The following is an 18,709-nucleotide window of genomic DNA, read 5'->3' as shown; positions in this document are numbered from 1 at the left end:
GTATTCAGGCTGTGTAGGGAAAGGATGGACTGTAGAGCTTTGGGAGTAGTCTAATGTATTGAGGCTGTGTAGGGAAAGGAAGGACTGTAGAGCTTTTGGAGTAGTCTAATGTATTGAGGCTGTGTAGGGAAAGGATGGAATGTAGAGCTTTGGGAGTAGTCTAATGTATTGAGGCTGTGTAGGGAAAGGAAGAACTGTAGAGCTTTGGGAGTAGTCTAATGTATTGAGGCTGTGTAGGGAAAGGAAGGACTGTAGAGCTTTGGGAGTAGTCTAATGTATTGAGGCTGTGTAGGGAAAGGAAGGACTGTAGAGCTTTGGGAGTAGTCTAATGTATTCAGGCTGTGTAGGGAAAGGAAGGACTGTAGAGCTTTGGGAGTAGTCTAATGTATTGAGGCTTTGTAGGGAAAGGATGGAATGTAGAGCTTTGGGAGTAGTCTAATGTATTGAGGCTGTGTAGGGAAAGGAAGGACTGTAGAGCTTTGGGAGTAGTCTAATGTATTGAGGCTGTGTAGGGAAAGGAAGGACTGTAGAGCTTTGGGAGTAGTCTAATGTATTCAGGCTGTGTAGGGAAAGGAAGGACTGTAGAGCTCTGGGAGTAGTCTAATGTTTTCAGGCTGTGTAGGGAAAGGAAGGACTGTAGAGCTTTGGGAGTAATCTAATGTATTGAGGCTGTGTAGGGAAAGGATGGAATGTAGAGCTTTGGGAGTAGTCTAATGTATTGAGGCTGTGTAGGGAAAGGAAGGACTGTAGAGCTTTGGGAGTAGTCTAATGTATTCAGGCTGTGTAGGGAAAGGAAGGACTGTAGAGCTTTGGGAGTAGTCTAATGTATTCAGGCTGTGTAGGGAAAGGAAGGACTGTAGAGCTTTGGGAGTAGTCTAATGTATTGAGGCTGTGTAGGGAAAGGAAGGAATGTAGAGCTTTGGGAGTAGTCTAATGTATTCAGGCTGTGTAGGGAAAGGAAGGACTGTAGAGCTTTGGGAGTAGTCTAATGTATTGAGGCTGTGTAGGGAAAGGAAGGACTGTAGAGCTTTGGGAGTAGTCTAATGTATTGAGGCTGTGTAGGGAAAGGAAGGACTGTAGAGCTTTGGGAGTAGTCTAATGTATTGAGGCTGTGTAGGGAAAGGAAGGACTGTAGAGCTTTGAGAGTAGTCTAATGTATTGAGGCTGTGTAGGGAAAGGAAGGACTGTAGAGCTTTGGGAGTAGTCTAATGTATTGAGGCTGTGTAGGGAAAGGAAGGACTGTAGAGCTTTGGGAGTAGTCTAATGTATTGAGGCTGTGTAGGGAAAGGAAGGACTGTAGAGCTTTGGGAGTAGTCTAATGTATTGAGGCTTTGTAGGGAAAGGAAGGACTGTAGAGCTTTGGGAGTAATCTAATGTATTGAGGCTGTGTAGGGAAAGGAAGGACTGTAGAGCTTTGGGAGTAGTCTAATGTATTGAGGCTGTGTAGGGAAAGGAATGACTGTAGAGCTTTGGGAGTAGTCTAATGTATTGAGGCTGTGTAGGGAAAGGAAGGACTGTAGAGCTTATTGGACTGAGCTGTCACCCCTGTAGATTTAAGGGCCAGCCAAACACACACACAAACATACACACATACGCACACCTGCTGAGAAGGCAGAATCAAACTCTGGCAATCAATAAAACATTCCTTCTCTTAGTCCCTCTATCTCTCTCTCTCTCCTTCTCTCTCTCTCTGTATCTCTTTCTGTCTCAATTTTTTCACTCTACATGTTATAAACAGTCTTTCGTCGTACTATAGCATACAGTACATAGTAAGATTATGTAGATTTACTTTGCTAAAGGTTTACAGTCAATCAAATGTATTTATGAAGCCCTTCTTACATCAGTTGATGTCACAAAGTGCTGTACAGAAACCCAGCCTAAAACCCCAAACAGCAAGAAATGCAGGAGTAGAAGCACAGTGGCTAGGAAAAACTCCCTAGAAAGGCCAGAACCTAGGAAGAAACCTAGAGAGTAACCAGGCTATGAGGGGTGGCCAGTCCTCTTCTGGCTCTGCCAGGTGGAGGTTATAACAGAACATGGCCAAGATGTTCAAATGTTCATAGATGACCAGCAGGGTGAAATAATCATAATAATCACAGTGGTTGTCGAGGGTGCAACAGGTCAGCACCTCAGGAGTAAATGTCAGTTGGCTTTTCATAGCCAATCATTCAGAGTATCTCTACTGCTCCTGCTGTCTCTAGAGAATTGAAAACAGCAGGTCTGGGTCAGGTAGCACGTCCGGTGAACAGGTCAGAGTTCCATAGCCGCAGGCAGAACAGTTGAAACTGGAGCAGCAGCACGGCCAGGTGTACTGGGGACAGCAAGGAGTCATCAGGCCAGGTAGACCTAACACAGTATCCTAACACACTTCTACATCAATGTGGATGCTACTAGGGCTATTGCAGACCCTATTACCGCCACACCGGCAGTCATGAGTCATGACCGCAGTAAAATTCCACCTGAAATTTGAGTCACGGTAATCTCCTTTTATGCACTCTGGACATGCTTTGGTAGTACCCAACTTGCTAACTACAATCAGGTCCTAATGATCTGATCTCTGTTGTCCCTCTGACCACTCTGACATCAATGGAAATGCAATGGAAAGTCACATCAAACACATCAAAACAGTATCATGCTTTGAAAAAACTCTGCTCACGGTGATGAGCAGGTTGAAGCTGAGTGTAAACATAATTTTTTTTTTGAACTAGGCAAGTAAGTTAAGAACAAATTCTTATTTACAATAACGGCCTACCCCCGGCCAAACCCTCCCATAACGACACTGGACCAATTGCGAGCCACCCGATCATGGCCAGTTGTGATACAGCCCGGGATCAAACCAGGGTCTGTAGTGACACCTAGCACTCAGATGCAGTGCCTTAGACCGCTGCGCCACTAGGGAGCCTAAACATGGTCATTGTGGATGTTGTTTCAAATCCTAACATAACGAAATGGACAGCGCTTTCTAAGGTGATGATTAATTCAAAGCACCCATATGCTTATGCATACGATTAGGCTTATGAGCCCAAGACTGGAAAAAAAACTTTAGTAAAATGATTATTGTGCTGTTATACAATACATAGCCTTGCACATATTACGCATGGAAGAAAAACATAAAACAAACTTGATTTAAGATATCTTTGGTACATAATTGGTCCAGCCTATACTCCAAAATTAAACAAATTTGAGTCATTGCATTTGAGTGTGGACTGTATTGTTATGCATGCAGGATGGACTGGTTGCTATCAGGAATCAAAGTAAGACCCAGATGCAGACCGTGTCGAAGTAACAATGTTTATTAAAGCAACAGGGGCAAAGGTACAGGATGGCAGGCAGGGTCAGGCTCATGGTCAGGACAGGCAGGGGTCAAAACCAGGAGGACGAAGATGGGCGACACCTGGAGGGGGGTGGAGACAAGCACGAAGACAGGTGAAACCGATCAGGGTGTGACAGTGCCCCCCCCCCCACCCCCCAGGGGCGCCACCTGGTGTTCTACCTGGGCGCATACATGATTGACCGGGGTGCCGGCGGTGGAAGTTGGCGATGAGGACTGTGTCCAGGATGTCCCTAGCAGGGACCCAGCACCTCTCCTCCGGGCCATAACCCTCCCAGTCAACCAGGTACCGGAAAACCCTGCCCCGCGGTCGAAGACTCAGGAGGCGTCTCACCATGTAAGCCGGTGGCCGTCTATGAAACGGGCAGAAGGGACGCCGACCTCTTCCTCCTTCTCGGGGAAGAGTGGGGGCTGATACCCCAGGGAACATTCAAAGGGTGATACGCCCGTGGCAGAGCAGGGAAGGGTGTTGCGTGTGTATTCCACCCAGGCAGCGCAGAGTTGTCTCAAGGACCTGGTTGGCTCACTCCAACTGGCCATTGGACTGGGGGAGGAACCCAGAAGACAGGCTGGCCGACAACCCAATGAGGGTGCAGAATGCCTTCCAGAACCGGGACAAGAACTGAGGGCCCCGGTCGGAGACCACATCCATGGAAGTGGAAGACGTGCTGCACCATGAACTGGGCCATCTCCTTGGCCGAGGGTAGTTTGGGGAGAGGAATGAAGTGGGCGGCCTTGGAAAACCGATCGACCACTGTCAGGGTGGCAGTGTTGCCCTCAGACAGGGGGAGACCCATGACGAAATCCAGGGATATGTGGGACCAGGGACGGTGAGGGACAGGCAGAGGTTGCAGGCCAGCCGGAGCCTGCCAAGGATTCTTGTTCTGAGCACACAATGTGCAAGCAGCGACGAATGCGGAGACGTCAAGAACCATGGTGGGCCACCAAAAGCGTCGCAGCACAAAAGCCATGGTACCTGCGGGAACTCGGGTGGTAGGCCAGTCTGGAGGAGTGGGCCCACTTCAGGACCGCGGAGCGAACCGCGTCAGGCACGAACATCCGGTTATCAGGACCCTCCTGGGTTCGGCTGGAAACGCTGTGTCTCCCGGACCTCCCGGAGAAGAATCCGATGCGTCGGATGTAGGAGTGGGGGCAGTCCTGTCCCAGCGTTCTGCCCTGGATGTAGCTTCAGGTCCAGGGCAGAACGCTGGGACAGGACTGCCCCCACTCCTACATCCGACGCATCGGCCTCCACCAAGAACTGATGGGATGAACCAGTATGGGAGCAGTGGTGAAGCGGGGTTTGAGGTTCTGGGAATGCCCGGTCAGCAGCAGGGGACCACGTGAACGGAACCTTGCGAGAAGTGAGTGCTGGCAGGGGAGAAGCCAGGGTACTGTAACCCCGGATGAAGCGGTGGTAGAAGTTGGCGGACCCCAGGAAAAGTTGCAGCTGCACCTTGGACGAAGGATGGAACTCACACTTCTCTGCCTTAACAAACAGCTGGTTTTCCAGGAGGCGTTAAAGAACCTGTTGGACGTGGAGAACATGTTCTTGGGGGAACAGATCAGGGTGTGACAGGTTGCTATGCCCCAAAATGTATATCCGCGAATCTGAGAGAAAACGTATAGACGATGCTGTTGGTTCAGTGATTGTGCATGGCGGCTTACAGTTAGCATACAATTATAGTGAATTTGTATTGGATTTTCAAATGCATGGTAACAGGGATTTTTTGTATTTTCATTATTAATTGTGTGACACATTACCTTTAGATATACCGAATATCTCACCACATCCTCCTAATGTTTCTTTAGACCTGACTAAAATAAATTATTGATTTATTAAATTGATTTATTAGTCTTTTTTAAATGCAGATGTTCCAAAGGCGCACATCAGCAGCTTGAATGCAGCTTGCGTACGTGGAGGCCTTGAGATGCTAAACTTGTTTATGTTAGTTAAGACGAGTCACAAACCCGGATCCGGGATCCCCCCCATCAAAAAAGCTGACTAGCATAGCCTAGCCTAAAGCCACAGGGATATCATATAATAAAATGTTCATGAAATCACAAGTCCAAGACACCAAATGAAAGATACACATCTTGTGAATCCAGCCATCATTTCTGATTTTTAAAATGTTTTACAGGGAAGACACAATATGTATTTCTATTAGCTAACCACCATAGCAAAAGACACAACTTTTTTTTCTCCACCATTTTTTTCCTGCATAGGTAGCTATCACAAATTCGACCAAATAAAGATATAAATAGTCACTAACCAAGAAACAACTTCATCAGATGACAGTCTGATAACATATTTATTGTATAGCATATGTTTTGTTCGAAAAATGTGCATATTTCAGGTATAAATCATAGTTTTACATTGCAGCCACCATCACAACTCTCACCAAAGCAAATAGAATAACTACAGAGAGCAACGTGAATTACCTAAATACTCATCATAAAACATTTATGAAAAATACACAGCGTACAGCAAATGAAAGACAAAGATCTTGTGAATCCAGCCAATATTTCAGATTCTTTAAGTGTTTTACAGCGAAAACACAATTTAGCATTATATTAGCTTACTACAATAGCCAACCACACAGCAGCATTGATTCATGCACGTTAGCGATAGCGAATAAACCAGCAAAAGATATTACATTTTTCACTAACCTTCTCAAAACTTCATCAGATGACAGTCCTATAACATCATATTACACAATACATATATTGTTTGTTCGAAAATGTGCATATTTAGCGGCACAAATCGTGGTTATACAATGAGAATAGTAGCCAAGCTGCCAACAAAATGTCGGGAGAAATCTTGGGAGAGGCACCTAATCTAATCAATAACTAATCATAAACTTGACAAAAAAATACAGGTTGGACAGCAAATGAAAGATACATTAGTTCTTAATGCAACCGCTGTGTTAGATTTTTTAAATTAACGTTACTACGACATACAGCGTGCGTTAAAGCGAGACCGCACCGAAATTAATGGCGGAATAGTAGTTTTACATTTTTCAACAGAACAACGAATTAACATCATAAATAGTTCTTACTTTTTGATGAGCTTCCATCAGAATCTTGTGCAAGTGGTCCTTTGTCCAGAATCATCGTTGCTCGGTTGTAGATTGACGTCTTCAACTTAGGAATTAGCAGCAAACATTAGCTATGTGGCCCAGACGTGTCCAACTCTTCATAACGCAGCACAAAGAAATATCCGAAAATCGCAATATACTGATATAAACTGATATAACTCGGTTTAAAATAACTACATTATGATGTCTTTAACACCTATATCAAATAAAATCAGAGCCGGATATATCTAAGGCCTATAACGAGAGCTTTTCAGAATGCCATCCTCAGGTCTGTCTTGCGCCATGACGAACGTTGAAAAGAGTGCATTCCACGTTCCAAGACCCTTTATATGGCCTCAGATCTGCCTAGCAACACCATTCCAATTCTCACTGCTTACTGACATCTAGGGGAGATCGTATGCAGTGCATGTCGACTCATAGATTATATGCAAATTAATAAACTGACCCTGGAACAGAGTGCCCGATTTCAGATTTCTCACTTCCTGACAGGAAGTTAGCTGCAACTTGAGTTCTGTTTTACTCACAGATATAATTCAAACGGTTTTAGAAACTAGAGAGTGTTTTCTATCCAATAGTAATAATAATATGCATATTGTACGAGCAAGAATTGAGTACGAGGCAGTTTAATTTGGGAACGAATTTTTACAAAGTGAAAACAGCGCCCCCATATTGACAAGAAGTTAACAGTCAATTACTGTGAGACTGTCAGTCTTTTGCATGACAATAACCGCCTGGACCGCCACAGCCCTAGATGCTACCATAATTACGGATAATCCTGAATGAATCGTGAATAATTATGAGTGAGAAAGTTACAGACGCACAAATATCAATATATAACCTCTCACCATTACAATAACAGGGGTTAGCATTTTATATCATACCCCCAAAACATGCTAACCTCTCACCATTACAATAACAGGAGTTAGCATTTTATATCATACCCCCAAAACATGCTAACCTCTCACCATTACAATAACAGGAGTTAGCATTTTATATCATACCCCCAAGACATGCTAACCTCTCACCATTACAATAACAGGGGTTAGCATTTTATATCATACCCCCAAAACATGCTAACCTCTCACCATTACAATAACAGGAGTTAGCATTTTATATCATACCCCCAAAACATGCTAACCTCTCACCATTACAATAACAGGAGTTAGCATTTTATATCATACCCCCAAGACATGCTAACCTCTCACCATTACAATAACAGGGGTTAGCATTTTATATCATACCCACAATACATGCTAATCTCTCACCATTACAATAACAGGAGTTAGCATTTTATATCATATCCCCAAAACATGCTAACCTCTCACCATTACAATAACAGGGGTTAGCATTTTATATCATACCCCCAAGACATGCTAACCTCTCACCATTACAATAACAGGGGTTAGCATGTTATATCATACCCCCAAAACATGCTAACCTCTCACCATTACAATAACAGGGGTTAGCATCTTATATCATACCCACAAGACATGCTAACCTCTCACCATTACAATAACAGGAGTTAGCATTTTATATCATATCCCCAAAACATGCTAACCTCTCACCATTACAATAACAGGGGTTAGCATTTTATATCATACCCCCAAGACATGCTAACCTCTCACCATTACAATAACAGGAGTTAGCATTTTATATCATACCCCCAAGACATGCTAACATCTCACCATTACAATAACAGGGGTTAGCATTTTATATCATACCCCCAAAACATGCTAACCTCTCACCATTACAATAACAGGAGTTAGCATGTTATATCATACCCCCAAAACATGCTAACCTCTCACCATTACAATAACAGGGGTTAGCATTTTATATCATACCCCCAAAACATGCTAACCTCTCACCATTACAATAACAGGAGTTAGCATTTTATATCATACCCCCAAAACATGCTAACCTCTCACCATTACAATAACAGGAGTTAGCATTTTATATCATACCCCCAAGACATGCTAACCTCTCACCATTACAATAACAGGGGTTAGCATTTTATATCATACCCACAATACAAGCTAACCTCTCACCATTACAATAACAGGAGTTAGCATGTTATATCATACCCCCAAAACATGCTAACCTCTCACCATTACAATAACAGGGGTTAGCATCTTATATCATACCCACAAGACATGCTAACCTCTCACCATTACAATAACAGGAGTTAGCATTTTATATCATATCCCCAAAACATGCTAACCTCTCACCATTACAATAACAGGGGTTAGCATTTTATATCATACCCCCAAGACATGCTAACCTCTCACCATTACAATAACAGGAGTTAGCATTTTATATCATACCCCCAAGACATGCTAACATCTCACCATTACAATAACAGGGGTTAGCATTTTATATCATACCCCCAAAACATGCTAACCTCTCACCATTACAATAACAGGAGTTAGCATTTTTGGGGGGGGTATGATATCTGTACATTTCTCACTCATCATTATTTACGATTCATTCCGCATTATCCGTAATCATGGTAGCATCCACATGAATGTAGAAATGTTTAGAAACATAATCTATTCTTATGTAGAATAAAAGTGACTCCAAAATGACATTATTTACAGTTGATTTCTATTGGACATCAAATAATCTGAAACACAACCAAAACAAACAGCAAAAGCATCCAACAAACGTGTAGAGTCACAAACTTGATGTAGTCATTGCGTGCTAGGAATATGACACAAAATGCTTAACTTTTTACTACTTTAATACACATAAGTGAATTTGTCCCAATACTTTTAGTCCCCTAAAATGGGGGGATTATGTACAAAAGGTGCTGTATTTTCTTAACATTTCACCTGAAATGGATGAAAATGACCTCAAATTAAAGCTGACAGTCTGCACTTTGACCTCATAGTCATTTTATAATTTCATACTTTTGGAGCTCATTGTATTTGCCCAGGCTCTAGGCCAGACACACTACACTAGGGGGTAATTTGGGACACAACCTCTAATTTGAATAGGAATATTCACAGGCTCCAACAGACACGGATGTACCTTCTCCCTAACCAGACATTCAGGAGAGACTAAGGTTATCAGTATATCAGTGCCGTGGCATTTCACATATCAGCATCCAGAGTCCCTTTGGAAGGCCCCAACCACCTCACCATTGTCATGGTAACACTTGGGGTGTGGCGTAAAGCAGAGAGCAGGACTTGGGCCTTGCATCTGCTATGATTACATGATAAGTAATACAATAGCATTATTCTCAGATGATTCCTATCTAGAACAAGGCCAAACTAATTTGCATCATCAGCACCACATCCCACTGCAGAAGGACACTGTTGGAAAACTGTTGTGGAGAGATAATGAGGGAAAATGTTTGCCTCTACATCCCTGCATTCCTCCTTTCCTTCTGTTACATCCCCTGCTCAGACCTCTGGGAGCCTATTACCTGTTCCACAGCACGGCCTTCTATTCAGGACCTCACAGTTGTGTGCGTGCGTGTGTGCGTGCGTGCGTGCGTGCGTGCGTGCGTGTGTGTGTGTGTGTGTGTGTGTGTGCGTGTGTGTGTGTGTAGCACATAGGGATGTGTGCAACTTCCTCGACAGCCTGAAGTGTCACCACTGACTCCAGTGAATAGCTAGCTTTACATGTGGCAGCGACTAGTAAGACTCTTCAGCAAGGCGATCACGTGTGCTAGCAAGCCAGAGGTCCTGAGTTTGAGCCTTTGTGTGAGCCAAATCAGGAGGAGGTGGTACTCAATAAGCAAGCAGTCCTTTACACAGGCATACATATATTGCTCTTCATACATCTTGGCCTACAAACATTAATTCTATGCATCTCTCATTTTCATTTGTTTTCTTTCTTTCCCCAACTTTATCATTAATTTACTAGTAGTGCGTTCCTTTCCCACAAATCTCCCAGCAGCCGCAGTCTTGACAGGGAGAAGTCCAATGATCCGAGTATTCCGGCTCCGTTCGTAAGTCATTAATTTTCTGTTTCCCCACAGTCACTCATCCAGAATAAGCTGTCTGGAAAGTCCAGCAAGCTTTTCCGCCGCCGAGCAGAAATGGGATTGTGGATGACTGATCACAAAGCTTATAGCCATAGAGTCCCCACTCGGCATTAATACACACGGGTCCGCAAGCACCCACCCTCTCTCTCGCTCGCTCGCTCTCTCCTTCTCTCTCTCACACACACACACACACACACACACACACACACACACACACACACACACACACACACACACACACACACACACACACACACACACACACACACACACACACACACACACACACACACACACACACACAGCTGATATCCATTGAGTTGCACACTGCTGATACATGAAAGCTCGCAGTCGGCTGGTATGATTGTTTCAGAGTGACATAAAAATATTTTAAATGAACTCCAGATTCAAAACAATATACACATGTATGGTATTTGCTGTGTGTACACTACAGTGCATAGCTGCTATATATACTGTATATAGAGTGCCTTCTGAAAGGATTCAGACCCCTTGACTTTTTCCACATTTTGTTACGTTACAGCCATATTCTAAAAATGTTCCCTCATCAATCTACACACAATACCCCACAATACACAAAATTCCCCCCAAAATAAAAAACGGAAATATCACATTTACATATGTATTCAGACCCTTTACTCAGTACTTTGTTGAAGCACCTTTGGCAGCGATTACATCCTTGAGTCTTCTTGGGTATGACACTACAAGCTTGACCCACCTGTATTTGGGAAGTTTCTCCCATTCTTCTCTGCAGATCCTCTCAAGCTCTGTCAGGTTAGATGGGGAGTGTTGCTGCACAGCTATTTTCAGGTCTCTCCAGAGATGTTCGACCGGGTTCAAGTCAGGGCTCTGCCTGGGCCACTCAAGGACATTCAGAGAATTGTCCCGAAGCCACTCCTGTGTTATCTTAGCCGTGTGCTTAGGGTCGTTGTCCTGTTGGAAGGTGAACCACCCCAGTCTGAGGTCCTGAGCGCTGTAGAGGCGGTTTTCATCAAGGATCTCTCTATACTTTCCTCTGTTCATCTTTCCCTCGATCCTGACTAGTCTCCCAGTCCCTGCCACTGAAAAACATCCTCACAGCATGATGCTGCCACCACCATGCTTCACCGTAGGGATGGTGCCAGGTTTCCTCCATACGTGACGCTTGGCATTAAGGCCAAAGAGTTCAATCTTGGTTTCATCAGACCAGAGAACCTTGTTTCTCATGGTCTGAGTCTTTAGGTACCTTTTTTGTAAACTCCAAGTGGGCTGTGCCTTTTACTGAGGAGTGGCTTCCATCTGGCCACTCTACTATAAATACCTGATTGGTGGAGTGCTGCAGAGATGGAAGGTCCTCCCATCTCCACAGAGGAACTCTAGAGCTCTGTCAGAGTGACCATCAGGTTCTTGGTCACCTCCCTGACCAAGGCCCTTCTCCCCCGATTGCTCAGTTTGGCCGGGCTGCCAGCTCTAGGAAGAGTCTTGGTGGTTCCAAACTTCTTCCATTTAAGAATGACTGAGGTCACTGTGTTCTTGGGATCTTCAATGCTCGGGATTTTTTTTTAACCCTTTCCCAGATCTGTGCATCGACACAATCCTGTCTCGGAGCTTTACGGACATTTCCTTCAACCTCATGGCTTGGTTTTTGCTCTGACATGCACTGTCAACTATGGGACCTTATGTAAACAGGTGTGTGCCTTTCCAAATAAAGTCCAATCAACTGAATTTACCACAGGTGGACTTTAATCAAGTTGTAGAAACATCTCAGGGATGATCAATGGAAACAGGATGCACCTGAGCTCAATTTCGAGTCTCATAGCCAAGGATCTGAATACTTATGTACATTTGGTATTTCAGATTTTTATATTTAGTACGTTTGCAAAAATGTCTAAAAACCAGTTTTCGCTTGTCATTATGGGGTATTGTGATGTCATTATGGGGTATTGTGTGTAGATTGCTGAGGATATTATTTTATTGAATCCATTTTAGAATAAGGCTGTACTGTAACAAAAACAAAGTCAAGGGGTCGTGGGAAAAGTCAAGGGGTCTGAATAATTTCCAAAGTCACTGTATAAATAGTTTTATTTAACTAGGCAAGTCAGTTAAGAAGAAATTGTTTTTTACAATGACGGCCTACCCCAGCCAAACCTGGAACAATTGTGCGCCGCCCTATGGCACTCCCAATCAGCCTAGATTTGAACCAGGTACTGAGATGTAGTGTCTTAGACCACTGCGACACTCAGGAGCCCCATAGGGCAGTGCACGATTGTCCCAGTGACTGTTTTGTGAGGTAATTCTCTGCAACAATAACTTCCTCTATATTCTGCCTGATTCAAACTACTAAACTGGAACAGAAGTGCAGTAAAACTACAGCTCCCTAGAGGCAGTTATATACACATTAACTGGTATAAGCCCCTCAACTTGGTAGCTTGCAGGATTTAATTCGAAAGCAAAGACATAAAGTAACTTTTCAATGTTGGAGAAGTTTTTATCAGAGTTGATGGTGGCTCTCTCTATTCCCTGAGATGAGTTGTGGTGTGTCTGTCTCTGCAGCCATCACAAAGACCGACCTGTTGTCTGTCTATGCAGCAGTCACAACGACAGACCTCTTGTGTGTCTCTGCAGCCGTCACAAAGACAGAACTGTTGTGTGTCTCTGCAGCCGTCACAAAGACCGACCTGTTGTCTGTCTATGCAGCAGTCACAACGACAGACCTCTTGTGTGTCTCTGCAGCCATCACAACGACAGACCTCTTGTGTGTCTCTGCAGCCGTCACAAAGACAGAACTGTTGTGTGTCTCTGCAGCCGTCACAAAGACCAACCTGTTGTGTGTCTCCTCAGCCGTCACAAAGACAGACCTGTTGTGTGTCTCTGCAGCCGTCACAAAGACCAACCTGTTGTGTGTCTCCTCAACCGTCACAAAGACAGACCTGTTGTGTGTCTCTGCAGCCGTCACAAAGACCAACCTGTTGTGTGTCTCCTCAGCCGTCACAAAGACCAACCTGTTGTGTGTCTCCTCAGCCGTCACAAAGACAGACCTGTTGTGTGTCTCTGCAGCCGTCACAAAGACCAACCTGTTGTGTGTCTCTGCAGCCGTCACAAAGACAGACCTGTTGTGTGTCTCCCCAGCCGTCACAAAGACAGACCTGTTGTGTGTCTCCTCAGCCGTCACAAAGACAGACCTGTTGTGTGTCTCTGCAGCCGTCACAAAGACCGACCTGTTGTGTGTCTCTGCAGCCGTCACAAAGACCAACCTGTTGTGTGTCTCCTCAGCCGTCACAAAGACAGACCTGTTGTGTGTCTCTGCAGCCGTCACAAAGACAGACCTGTTGTGTGTCTCTGCAGCCGTCACAAAGACCAACCTGTTGTGTGTCTCCTCAGCCGTCACAAAGACCAACCTGCTGTGTGTCTCTGCAGCCGTCACAAAGACCAACCTGTTGTGTGTCTCCTCAGCCGTCACAAAGACCAACCTGTTGTGTGTCTCCTCAACCGTCACAAAGACAGACCTGTTGTGTGTCTCCTCAGCCGTCACAAAGACAGACCTGTTGTGTGTCTCTGCTGCCGTCACAAAGACCGACCTGTTGTGTGTCTCTGCTGCCGTCACAAAGACCAACCTGTTGTGTGTCTCCTCAGCCGCCACAAAGACAGACCTGTTGTGTGTCTCTGCAGCCGTCACAAAGACCGACCTGTTGTGTGTCTCTGCTGCCGTCACAAAGACCAACCTGTTGTGTGTCTCTGCAGCCGTCACAAAGACCGACCTGTTGTGTGTCTCTGCAGCCGTCACAAAGACCGACCTGTTGTGTGTCTCTGCAGCCGTCACAAAGACAGACCTGTTGTGTGTCTCCTCAGCCGTCACAAAGACAGACCTGTTGTGTGTCTCCTCAGCCGTCACAAAGACAGACCTGTTGTGTGTCTCCTCAGCCGTCACAAAGACCGACCTGTTGTGTGTCTCTGCTGCCGTCACAAAGACCGACCTGTTGTGTGTCTCTGCTGCCGTCACAAAGACAGACCTGTTGTGTGTCTCTGCAGCCGTCACAAAGACAGACCTGTTGTGTGTCTCCTCAGCCGTCACAAAGACCGACCTGTTGTGTGTCTCTGCTGCCGTCACAAAGACCGACCTGTTGTGTGTCTCTGCTGCCGTCACAAAGACCGACCTGTTGTGTGTCTCTGCTGCCGTCACAAAGACCGACCTGTTGTGTGTCTCTGCTGCCGTCACAAAGACAGACCTGTTGTGTGTCTCTGCTGCCGTCACAAAGACCGACCTGTTGTGTGTCTCTGCTGCCGTCACAAAGACCGACCTGTTGTGTGTCTCTGCTGCCGTCACAAAGACCAACCTGTTGTGTGTCTCCTCAGCCGTCACAAAGACCGACCTGTTGTGTGTCTCTGCAGCCGTCACAAAGACCGACCTGTTGTGTGTCTCTGCAGCCGTCACAAAGACAGACCTGTTGTGTGTCTCCTCAGCCGTCACAAAGACAGACCTGTTGTGTGTCTCCTCAGCCGTCACAAAGACAGACCTGTTGTGTGTCTCCTCAGCCGTCACAAAGACCGACCTGTTGTGTGTCTCTGCTGCCGTCACAAAGACCGACCTGTTGTGTGTCTCTGCTGCCGTCACAAAGACCGACCTGTTGTGTGTCTCTGCTGCCGTCACAAAGACCGACCTGTTGTGTGTCTCTGCTGCCGTCACAAAGACAGACCTGTTGTGTGTCTCTGCTGCCGTCACAAAGACCGACCTGTTGTGTGTCTCTGCTGCCGTCACAAAGACCGACCTGTTGTGTGTCTCTGCTGCCGTCACAAAGACCAACCTGTTGTGTGTCTCTGCAGCCGTCACAAAGACAGACCTGTTGTGTGTCTCCTCAGCCGTCACAAAGACCGACCTGTTGTGTGTCTCCTCAGCCGTCACAAAGACAGAACTGTTGTGTGTCTCTGCAGCCGTCACAAAGACAGACCTCTTGTGTGTCTCCTCAGCCGTCACAAAGACAGAACTGTTGTGTGTCTCTGCAGCCGTCACAAAGACAGACCTGTTGTGTGTCTCCTCAGCCGTCACAAAGACCGACCTGTTGTGTGTCTCCTCAGCCGTCACAAAGACAGAACTGTTGTGTGTCTCTGCAGCCGTCACAAAGACAGACCTCTTGTGTGTCTCTGCAGCCGTCACAAAGACAGAACTGTTGTGTGTCTCTGCAGCCGTCACAAAGACAGACCTCTTGTGTGTCTCCTCAGCCGTCACAAAGACAGACCTGTTGTGTGTCTCTGCAGCCGTCACAAAGACAGACCTCTTGTGTGTCTCCTCAGCCGTCACAAAGACAGACCTGTTGTGTGTCTCCTCAGCCGTCACAAAGACCGACCTGTTGTGTGTCTCTGCTGCCGTCACAAAGACCGACCTGTTGTGTGTCTCTGCTGCCGTCACAAAGACAGACCTGTTGTGTGTCTCTGCAGCCGTCACAAAGACCGACCTGTTGTGTGTCTCTGCAGCCGTCACAAAGACAGACCTGTTGTGTGTCTCTGCAGCCGTCACAAAGACCGACCTGTTGTGTGTCTCTGCTGCCGTCACAAAGACAGACCTGTTGTGTGTCTCTGCTGCCGTCACAAAGACAGACCTGTTGTGTGTCTCTGCAGCCGTCACAAAGACAGACCTGTTGTGTGTCTCTGCAGCCGTCACAAAGACAGACCTGTTGTGTGTCTCTGCAGCCGTCACAAAGACCAACCTGTTGTGTGTCTCCTCAGCCGTCACAAAGACCGACCTGTTGTGTGTCTCCTCAGCCGTCACAAAGACAGACCTGTTGTGTGTCTCCTCAGCCGTCACAAAGACAGACCTGTTGTGTGTCTCCTCAGCCGTCACAAAGACAGAACTGTTGTGTGTCTCCTCAGCCGTCACAAAGACAGACCTGTTGTGTGTCTCCTCAGCCGTCACAAAGACAGAACTGTTGTGTGTCTCCTCAGCCGTCACAAAGACCGACCTGTTGTGTGTCTCCTCAGCCGTCACAAAGACAGACCTGTTGTGTGTCTCCTCAGCCGTCACAAAGACCGACCTGTTGTGTGTCTCCTCAGCCGTCACAAAGACAGACCTGTTGTGTGTCTCTGCAGCCGTCACAAAGACCAACCTGTTGTGTGTCTCCTCAGCCGTCACAAAGACAGACCTGTTGTGTGTCTCCTCAGCCGTCACAAAGACAGAACTGCTGTGTGTCTCTGCAGCCGTCACAAAGACAGACCTGTTGTGTGTCTCTGCTGCCGTCACAAAGACAGACCTGTTGTGTGTCTCCTCAGCCGCCACAAAGACCGACCTGTTGTGTGTCTCCTCAGCCGTCACAAAGACAGAACTGCTGTGTGTCTCTGCAGCCGTCACAAAGACAGACCTGTTGTGTGTCTCTGCTGCCGTCACAAAGACCGACCTGTTGTGTGTCTCCTCAGCCGTCACAAAGACCGACCTGTTGTGTGTCTCCTCAGCCGTCACAAAGACAGAACTGCTGTGTGTCTCTGCAGCCGTCACAAAGACCGACCTGTTGTGTGTCTCCTCAGCCGTCACAAAGACAGACCTGTTTTGTGTCTCCTCAGCCGTCACAAAGACCGACCTGTAGTGTGTCTCTGCTGCCGTCACAAAGACCGACCTGTTGTGTGTCTCCTCAGCCGTCACAAAGACAGAACTGCTGTGTGTCTCTGCAGCCGTCACAAAGACAGACCTGTTGTGTGTCTCTGCAGCCGTCACAAAGACCAACCTGTTGTGTGTCTCTGCTGCCGTCACAAAGACCAACCTGTTGTGTGTCTCCTCAGCCGTCACAAAGACCGACCTGTTGTGTGTCTCTGCAGCCGTCACAAAGACAGACCTGTTGTGTGTCTCCTCAGCCGTCACAAAGACAGACCTGTTGTGTGTCTCCTCAGCCGTCACAAAGACAGACCTGTTGTGTGTCTCTGCAGCCGTCACAAAGACAGACCTGTTGTGTGTCTCCTCAGCCGTCACAAAGACCGACCTGTTGTGTGTCTCTGCAGCCGTCACAAAGACAGACCTGTTGTGTGTCTCTTCAGCCGTCACAAAGACAGACCTGTTGTGTGTCTCTGCAGCCGTCACAAAGACCAACCTGTTGTGTGTCTCTGCTGCCGTCACAAAGACCAACCTGTTGTGTGTCTCCTCAGCCGTCACAAAGACCGACCTGTTGTGTGTCTCTGCAGCCGTCACAAAGACAGACCTGTTGTGTGTCTCCTCAGCCGTCACAAAGACAGAACTGTTGTGTGTCTCTGCAGCCGTCACAAAGACAGAACTGTTGTGTGTCTCCTCAGCCGTCACAAAGACCGACCTGTTGTGTGTCTCTGCAGCCGTCACAAAGACAGACCTGTTGTGTGTCTCATTTAACATTTTAACATTTAACATTTAAGTCATTTAGCAGACGCTCTTATCCAGAGCGACTTACAAATTGGTGCATTCACCTAATGACATCCAGTGGAACAGCCACTTTACAATAGTGCATCTAAATCTTTTAAGGGGGGGGGGGGGGGGCAGAAGGATTGCTTTATCCTAGGTATTCCTTGAAGAGGTGGGGTTTCAGGTGTCTCCGGAAGGCGGTGATTGACTCCGCTGTCCTGGCGTCGTGAGGGAGTTTGTTCCACCATTGGGGTGCCAGAGCAGCGAACAGTTTTGACTGGGCTGAGCGGGAACTGTACTTCCTCAGTGGTAGGGAGGCGAGCAGGCCAGAGGTGGATGAACGCAGAGCCCTTGTTTGGGTGTAGGGCCTGATCAGAGCCTGAAGGTACTGAGGTGCCGTTCCCCTCACAGCTCCGTAGGCAAGCACCATGGTCTTGTAGCGGATGCGAGCTTCAACTGGAAGCCAGTGGAGAGAGCGGAGGAGCGGGGTGACGTGAGAGAACTTGGGAAGGTTGAACACCAGACGGGCTGCGGCGTTCTGGATGAGTTGTAGGGGTTTGATGGCACAGGCAGGGAGCCCAGCCAACAGCGAGTTGCAGTAATCCAGACGGGAGATGACAAGTGCCTGGATTAGGACCTGCGCCGCTTCCTGTGTGAGGCAGGGTCGTACTCTGCGGATGTTGTAGAGCATGAACCTACAGGAACGGGCCACCGCCTTGATGTTAGTTGAGAACGACAGGGTGTTGTCCAGGATCACGCCAAGGTTCTTAGCGCTCTGGGAGGAGGACACAATGGAGTTGTCAACCGTGATGGCGAGATCATGGAACGGGCAGTCCTTCCCCGGGAGGAAGAGCAGCTCCGTCTTGCCGAGGTTCAGCTTGAGGTGGTGATCCGTCATCCACACTGATATGTCTGCCAGACATGCAGAGATGCGATTCGCCACC

The 18,709-nt window shown here is 46.8% G+C and overlaps 1 protein-coding gene across 6 annotated transcripts in view; it reads left to right on the top strand.

The window, feature by feature from the left end:
* Positions 1-18,709, top strand: part of LOC139546390 (interleukin-1 receptor accessory protein-like 1) — a 561,546-nt gene that overhangs the window by 372,355 nt on the left and 170,482 nt on the right. The window lies entirely within an intron of this gene.

Source organism: Salvelinus alpinus, chromosome 20, assembly GCF_045679555.1.
Source record: "Salvelinus alpinus chromosome 20, SLU_Salpinus.1, whole genome shotgun sequence".
In the NCBI taxonomy this organism is placed as follows: domain Eukaryota; kingdom Metazoa; phylum Chordata; class Actinopteri; order Salmoniformes; family Salmonidae; genus Salvelinus; species Salvelinus alpinus.
This window is presented reverse-complemented; position numbering and strand designations above follow the sequence as displayed.